The 7887-nt window shown below is 43.4% G+C and overlaps 1 pseudogene; it reads left to right on the top strand.

Annotated features, from left to right (window-relative positions):
- Positions 1 to 6630: 6630 nt before the first annotated feature.
- On the top strand, positions 6631 to 6788 carry LOC135277627 (U4 spliceosomal RNA; annotated as a pseudogene).
- The last annotated feature ends 1099 nt before the right edge of the window (positions 6789 to 7887 follow it).

Raw genomic sequence — 7887 nt, 5'->3', positions numbered from 1 at the left:
GTGCTATTCTGTACACAAACCAATCAACGCTTTCCATGATTGCTGAAGCCCTTGTCTTCAGCCTGGGCCAACAGTGTGCTTTAAAATATAGTGTCTTAATTAAAAATCTGAAGTAGAGTGCCAACAGATCACAAGATGACTACTGTTGGAAAGAGAATTTGTTACAGTCCCCAGGAGGAGAGGCTGTGCCATGCCATAGGGAGCCACCTGAGGAAGTACCAGGGTTGGTCAGGGGTGGAGGGGGCAGGGAACTGTGGGCAAGAGACTTTATTGCAGTTTCTGCAGGAACAGGTAAAACAGGGCACACAGGCTTAGGATTGGCTGGTTTGAATAATTCAAAGGGCTCGGGGCTGTAGCAGCTGAACCTAGATGTCTGGGGAGATTAGAACAGGTAGTGGGTGTCCCAAAGTATGAGAACCCATGAGGAAAAAGGTGCTAGAGGTATGGGCTCTGGTTTGGTTGGTTTGTATTTGAAAAGCATCCTCATGGGAAAATAATTGACATTCTCTAGAAATCAGCAAACCCCGGGACGGCAGTCTCCCCCAGGCCAGCAAGGCCCCCAGATGTCAAAGCACCAGCACACAGACCGTAAAATGCATGGTTACCATGCCATGCTGATGTTTTCTTTACTCAAGATTGTTTTATACCTGGGGCCTTATTTTCTCTTCCTGTCACTGGACACAGAGGCCTTCCCTGTCCACTATCTTTCTGACACTGAGACTCAAAAACCAGGGCTTGTGTCTAGTCCATCTTGCAAAGGTCCTGGACTCCTTGATCTCTTAAAGGATCATCTCTCATATTAAAGTGTAGACTACATTTTGCTAATGTACTTGAGAAATTAAAGCTCCTATATGTACCTTTACTGTAGTTCAAATTTTTTAAAATAGATAAATTTTCAGTTTTTGAACACCTATCAAGCACTGTACCAGCATATTTACTTCTCTTTATAGTATTGGGCCAGACACAGATCTAAACTCTTCTGTTCCTTTCACACAGCTATGCCAGACCAGCATTTACAAAATAAACTCTGCTAAGTACCAAGGGAAAATATTTAGACAAAGCTTAATTTTACTTCTACTTTAAAAGCATAATTTTATAGTACATTGTCTAATTTTATCTATCTTTACAAAAACCATGAGATATGTAGTGTCATTAACTTTACAGGAACAAAAAAAAAAAACTGAGCTCAGAGAGGTAAAGTTACCGCCCAAGGGTCACACAGCAGCTGGTTAGTATAACAATCAGGGCAAAGACCCAAGTTTTTATCCAGCCCAGCCTTCTTTTCATTAATCCACTGCTCAGAAAACACAAATAAAAGGACAAAAACAGTTGTTTGCAGGGAACATATTTCTGATATGCTCTTGTTTGCCTCAAAGGATTAGACAAGCATAATAATTAGACCAACTCATTGAAGCATTGCCCACAATAGCCAAGGTATGGAATCGATCTAAGTGTCCATCAATGGATAAAATGTATAAACAAAATGTGGTCTAGACATAGAGTGTAATGCTCTTCAGACTTTTAGAAGAAATCCTGTCATTTGTGACAACATGGATGAACCTCAAGGACAGAATGTTAAGTGAAATAAGTCAGGCACAGAAAGACAGATACTGCATGATCTCACTTACATAGAGAATCTAAAAAAGTAGAACTCATAGAAGCAGAGAATAGAATGGTAATTGCCAGAGGCTATACCTGGGGTGCAGGGGAGAGGTGTGATTAGGGAGAGGTGTGATTAGGGAGATATTGGTCAAAGGGTTCAGAGTTTTAGTTACTCAGGATAAACACATTTTGGACATCTAATATACAGTATGGTGACTGTAGTTAGTTAATAATACTGTATTGTATACTCAAAATTTGCTAAAAGAGTAGATCTTAAGTGTCCTCACCCCTTGACACACACATAAAAAATGGCAATGGGCCGGGCGCAGTGGCTCATGCCTGTAATCCAGCACTTTGGGAGGCTGAGGTAGGCAGATCACAAGATCAGGAGATCGAGACCATCCTGGTCAACACAGTGAAACCCAGTGTCTACTAAAAATACAAAAAATTAGCCAGGCATGGTGGCACCTGTCTGTAGTCCCAGCTACTTGCGAGGCTAAGGCAGGAGAATCGCTTGAACCTGGAAGGCGGAGTTTGCAGTGAGCCGAGATCAGGCCACTGCACTCCAGCCTGGGCGACAGAGTGAGACTCCATCTCAGAAAAAAAGGGAACTATGTGAGGGATGAATATGTTAATTAGCTTGCTTATAATGATCATTTCAGTGTATGCATATATCCAAACCTCATGTTGTACACCATAGATATATGCAATTTTATTTATCTATTATACCTCAATAAATATTTAAACTTAATTAATTAGCTGATTAATTAATTTTAAAATTAGTTGGAAGAATTTTGAAGCCAGAGAGATCTGGGTTCCAATCCCAGCTCTGCTACTTGCTCATTGCATGACTCTGAGTTGCTTTCTCTGAGCCTCATTTCCCTTATCTATAAAATGAAGATGATAATGATGTCTTTCTACTAGCACTGCTGGGAAGATACATCTCAAAAGGCTCTGGCACAAAATATGCATGCTAAAATAACAAAACATTATTATACACAGAAGGTGGGTATAACTTCACAGAGGTTCATTTCATTCATTCAACCTATATTTATTGAACATCAACTATATGTGAGGACCAAGAAAAGAGTTTCTAAATTAAAGATAGACAGTTTAGAAGGCGGAGACTGACAAACAAGGAAGTGCAATAAAGTGTCCTCAATTCCAGGCCAGAGTGGTGGCAACCGGGGAGAGTCCATTTGTCCCCGAGGGTGTTGGAAACGTTCCACAGAGGAGGCATGCAGCTTCCAACAGGAGGGCAGGATGGTAGGAGGGCACGAATTAGCTTACAAAATACCCCCCTTAGTTTGATATCTCATTGTTTAAAATATAAAGTTGAGAGCTAAAGTGAATTTTTAAATGGCAAAACTAGATTGAAAGCAGACTAATTCACTGGATTGTCACAAAACCACTTAAGGTCCACACGAGTTACCATTGCTTCAACTCATGGCAGAAAACACACATTTTCAACCAATTTATTTTTTTACCTTGTTCCAAAGACAACATTAAAACTCATGAAAACTGGTAAGACTAGAGAGGGTGGAAAAAAAGATGAAAACGTTGCCAAAGGCACGTGGAGAAATATCTGAAAACAAACGCCAAAATGAAGAAAACTACTCTGTGGTGAATCTCGCCAAAGTTAGCAATGAGCTCCTGGGAAATTCCAGAATGTAGACAGAAGTTATTACAAGCATAAACTATTTGACGAAAACAGCCTCCACAATCCATGGGAGTTATCAAAGAATGAAAAAATGCCTGAAAATGTTTATTTTTACCAATTAATTATTTTAGCCTGTTTTTTTTTTCTTTTTTTACTAAATTATTCTTTCTGTCCATTGCATGCTGAGGGGAATCAGAAGAAATAGAATTTGAGCAGAGATACAAACAGGGTTGAGAGTGGGGAAGGAGGGTGATGAGGAGGAGAAGCAGAAGAAAAGAAAAAGTAGACAGGTGTTGACAATGTTAAAAGTGCAGCAAAACTTACGGCATTCCATACACACCCACATGCGCACACAGACTCACTTGTTTTGTGATAGAAGCCAGGTCTCTCATTCTGCACTTTCCTCTTACAGTGCTGTGTGGTCTACAGATAAACTTTTCTCTCCATTTTCACCGGCATTTAAGTGGAGACAACTCTCCTGTTTCTACTGATGGAGACCACCCACCTCTCACATGAGGTTGTCTAGGCACACACTGTTCTAACACAGCTGAGGGTCCTAGGCAGTCAGGGCGCTGTGGCAAACTCTCCAGCATGTCAGGCCGCAAAAGTGAACATCCAGAGAGGCTCAGGGCTGACCCCCAAAGAGCCAAAAAGACTTCCTCCCAAAATGCCTTCTTGTTCCTTTTTTTTTTTTTTTTTTTTTTTTGAGGCAGATTCTCACTCTTACCCAGGCTGGAGTGCAGTGGAGTGATCATAGCTCACTACAACCTTGAACTCCAGGGTTCAAGGGTTCCTCCTGACTCAGCCTCTCACATACCTGGGATCACAGGTGCACCCTACCACACCCAGCAAAATTTTTAAAATTTTTTGTAGAGATGGGGGTCTCACTATGTTGCTCAGGCTGGTCTCAAACTCCTGGCCTCCAGCAATCTTCCCATCTCCCAAGTGCTGGAATTACAGGCTTGAGCCACTGCACCCTGCCCTGCTCCATTTATATATGGCAACTCCCACTGTTAAAAATACGCTAACAAAGAACAAGCAAAATGTGAAAAGATCACATTTTCACTTCTTTGCATTTCACAAATCAGCTACAACCAGTTAAGTGGGACCGCAGAAAAAAATGTGGGCATCACTGTCTGTCCTGAAGCAAGGACCAACCTTAGCCCATTCATTTGTCCAAGAAGTGTGTGTCGAGCACCTACTATGTGCCAAGCACTGGGGCAAGAGCAGTAAAGATTATGCGCCTTTTAACAAAAGAGACCGAGTGCATGGGGAGGGCAGGTGACAACTAACCTCATAGGAAGGTGGTGCCGAGAGCCAGCCTAGGGGAGATTCCAGTGCACCAACGGGCTCTGCCCCACGTGGGGATGAGGGGAGTCTTCTCAAACGAGGCGTGTCAGGAAGCAGGAGCAAACTGCAGTGTGTTCCCCGGTACTGGAGTCAAAAGCCTGTTATGAGGCTGTTGCAGTGACGCAGCTGGGAGAACATCAGAGCCCCAGCTGGAGCGGCGGCTGTGTTAAGAGATTTAAAACACATGATGGAGGGTGGGGGAAGTTGCAGAGCTTGTGGCAGCCCCTAGGCCAGAAACGGAAAAGCCTATTCCAAATATTTAGGGTATCAAAGATTTAACCAACTCAGAATTTCGTGACAATTACCGATTTGCTGCTTGATTTGAGCCAGGCTCATCTGCACGTTTAGGGCCTCTGCTGAGACAGGCTTCTGTCTGCACGTGGTTTCTCTTCCTCAAGGAGGCCAGCTTGGAGATCATCTCAGTGGACATAATTGACAGATAACAATTTTCCCTACCTTGTTTAGGAGGCAACAGCATTTCAAGAGGGGAAGAGGGAAGTTGTGATGCCCCTCGAAGCCCCAGCTCAAGACACACCCAGCATTTCTGTGCTGTATTCTGTCCGTCTCAGTGGTCACAGGGCCACCCCAGACGGAGAGGTAGACGAAGAGCCTCCATCCATTCATAGGAGGAATGGCAAAGGATTTATGATCGTTTTTCATCATCGTTCAGGATTCAGTAAGGATCTGCAGGTCCTGGCCCACCCACTCTGCATCTGACCTTCCCTCAAAGATATTCAGCTGCCCCCGTGTTTCCACCGCTCAGGTGTGCTGTGACCAGATTGCCTGTGTCATCAACACCTGGCCCCGTTCAGGACTCCCCCAGGCCTCAAAATGCCAGATCGCCAGTGGACCAGTGACTCCAGACCCTCCTAAGGCTGGTTGAATAGGAGAACAAAACCTTTGCATTCTATCTGGCCACGAATCCAAGCCCTAACCTGCTTTATTGCTCTGTAGCCTGTTGATTCACTCCCTCTGTTACCCAAAAGAACCCTGGGTTCATTTGCCTGGCAAGCCACAAATGCCTCCCCAAGAGAATGTAGGGTTTTTTTAAATCAATACTTCATTTGTTTGTTTGTAAGGAGGTCTCGTTTTGTCACCCAGGCTAGAGTGCAGTGGTGAGAACTGGTTCACTGCAGCCTCCACCTCCCAGGCTCAGGTGATTCTCTCACCTTGGCCTCCAAAAGTGCTGGGATAAGGCGTGAGCCACCGCACCTGGCCCTGTAGGATGATTTTTTACTTGGTACAAGTAAGGAGTATATACCAAAAAATGTCTGAGGCAGACCTCAATCAATCCGGAAGTTTATTTTGCCAAGGTTAAGGACACATGCATGACATAGTCTCAATTCCTGAAATCTTAGTGGAAGCTGCCGAGTACCATTTTCAGGTGTTTTTATCTATTAAGAAACTGCCTTTTCCTGGCACCAGCTGCCACCAATGATCATTTTAGAGAGGCAAGTAGGACAACTGGTGGACCATCATCTAATTATCACCCGACTTTTCTGGTGGGTTGGGGGAGCCCTCTCCTGCCCCATCCATGCCTGACTGGCTACCTACTGTAACAGTATAAGCAATTCCTTTTTGTATCTTACACTCCTGAGCAAGCAGAAGAGGGCAGGTAGTACACAGATCTCATTCCTAGATGGAGAAACTAAGGCATCAACATGTGAGGGGATTTGCCATTGACATGAGTATTAGCCAGTAACATCAGGAATAGAATTCAGCTCAATATGTGAAAGAAGGTTACAAAAACAATTTCTCTTTATTCCATCAATAGTTATTTCCCCTTGAGGCCAGTAACCTGGTTACATATTCCTTTTAGACCCCATAATAAGTAGGACCTACTTCACAAATTCAGCTCATCTCCATGAGGCACTCCTCAGTGGCACTTCAGTCTCACCAGTGAGTCTTGGCCATCCCCAAAAGGAGATGGATGCTCAGGGCAGCTCAGCAGAATGCCATCAAATCTTTGTCTCATCAACTTCCATTGTTCTGATTTTACCCACCTCAACAGCCTCTGCATCCTGAGCAGGCTGGCAGTATTGTAGCCAGTGAGGTTTATCCAAGGCACGATTGTTGCTAACTGAAAAGGTTAGCCTCCTAAGTCCCTCGATAGTCAGAAAATCCACTGGTCATACAAATGTGAGTATTCTGGTTACTCAATTATTTCACAAATGAATAAACAGTTGGTGTTCAGCTTTTTAACATCAGTTCTTTGAGCTTATTTAACATGAGTCTGCCTCCAAGAGACAGGGGCAAAATTAAATTTCCAAGCTTGTAGGCTGAGGCTGGACCTGAAGTTGCCAAGGGATGGAGGGCCACCATGGGAGGCCTCTGGGAAACACTGGGCAAACTATTCTCTCTGCTGACAATGGACAGCTGCCAAAGGGCTGTTTAAATTTTTTCACATACTTATGTTCCCTATTTATACTCACATGCTTTTTCTTTCACAGTGCAAATTTCCAAAAGGCAGCAATTATCCCTGACGGATCTTGTAAATCTCGCACAATGCTGAGTGCAAAACGTGGGCTGAAATTCTAACTAATGTTGGTTTTCACCAGAGACCACATTTTGTCTTTCTAGTTGTACTGGCCCAAGAAATAAAATGTTCACATGGCCTCGTAAATGCAAATAACCTCAAACAGCTGTAGTTATTTGTTTGTCGGTATAGAGCTGAGGTCCACAAATCCCACCAGCATTTATGGAGTACTTTTGGTGTGCGCAGATGACAGTTGGGCTCCTTGAAATGGCATAAAATAGAAAAGGGGTAGAGAGGGGATACTGATGAGCTACTTTTGGGAGCTGAGTTCATGAGGCAGCACTCGCTCCCCAGTTCTGTAGAATTCAGACAGAAGCATCACGCAGTCAAGTGTGATACCTGAAGAAAAGCCCACGCCTTATTTTTTTTTCCTCTCTTTGTTTGGGAAACTCCAACTATGTGTGTTTTTATTATTTTATTTTTTAAACAGCCTTTGCAAAATATGTGTGTATTTTTAAAGAGTTAAATAACATGATTATTGTGAATACACTAAATAATAGGGAATATTTCAAACATGGTTGCTGCTCTCAACAGTCTCAAGAATAGGCTTTCTTGTCAGGACAGAGACTTACTCATTCTTTTTCTCAGCTGCAGGGTATCTCATGGGAGTGAGGGGGTCCTTGGTTGTAAGCACAGGGGAATCTCCTGTCCAAAAGTCTGGTTTCGCCTCCATTGTATGACAGAGTTAGAGGCCCACGTGCCCTGATAGGCCTGCATGGCTTTAGCTGGAGGTTATAAA

The sequence above is a fragment of the Aotus nancymaae genome, unplaced genomic scaffold (genome assembly GCF_030222135.1).
Source record: "Aotus nancymaae isolate 86718 unplaced genomic scaffold, 86718_ANA_hifiasm-v0.15.2.pri h1tg000032l_0, whole genome shotgun sequence".
Taxonomy (NCBI): domain Eukaryota; kingdom Metazoa; phylum Chordata; class Mammalia; order Primates; family Aotidae; genus Aotus; species Aotus nancymaae.
This window is presented reverse-complemented; position numbering and strand designations above follow the sequence as displayed.